This window comes from Dufourea novaeangliae, unplaced genomic scaffold, assembly GCF_001272555.1.
Source record: "Dufourea novaeangliae isolate 0120121106 unplaced genomic scaffold, ASM127255v1 scaffold73, whole genome shotgun sequence".
In the NCBI taxonomy this organism is placed as follows: domain Eukaryota; kingdom Metazoa; phylum Arthropoda; class Insecta; order Hymenoptera; family Halictidae; genus Dufourea; species Dufourea novaeangliae.
This window is the reverse complement of record NW_015373943.1, coordinates 5,980-6,717: the sequence shown is the minus strand read 5'-3', so window position 1 is coordinate 6,717 and position 738 is coordinate 5,980.

Here is a 738-nt window from a genome sequence, read left to right as displayed (position 1 = left end):
TTCAGTTTCCTCCTCTATTTATTCCTATCGAAATTTTTTTCTTAGCAAATTTTTCACATCTTTTCTCTTTCTTTAAGCAGTTTATTATGCCTAGACGTCATCTGTCTGATTACGAAATTGGTCGACTGGTAACACTTTTGCAGGAAGGTTGCACCCAACGACAGGTTGCTAATGTTCTTGGTGTAAACCAGTCAGTTGTGAGCCGTGTCTATGCTCGATTTAGAGAGACTGGGGAGTATGTCCGTAGATCGGGGCAAGGACGCAGACGCGCGACCAGTTCTCGAGACGACAGAGCAATTACGCGACGTGCTCTTCGGGAACCCTTTGTTATCGCACGCACTATTGCGGAACAAATTTCGAACCGCAGGCAAAACCCGCCACGCACGATCTCTAACAGCACCGTGAGGCGTCGATTGAGGGAGGCTGGCTTACGTTCGAGGCGCCCGGTACGAGTCCCGTTGCTAACTGCTAGACATCGATGGCAGCGTTTAGCTTATACTCGTCGTTACATACGCTGGTCTCAGCGTCAATGGACAAATGTTCTTTTTACAGACGAGTCGAGATTCTGCCTACGAGGGAGCGACCGACGGGAACATGTTTGGCGTCGTTGTGGCGAACGTTACGATGCCAATCATACAAGGCCGATCACCGCGTTCCATGGGGGATCCGTTATGGTTTGGGCCGGAGTATCGCGGTATTCACGTACACCGCTAGTTATTCTTTCACGTGGTGGTTTGA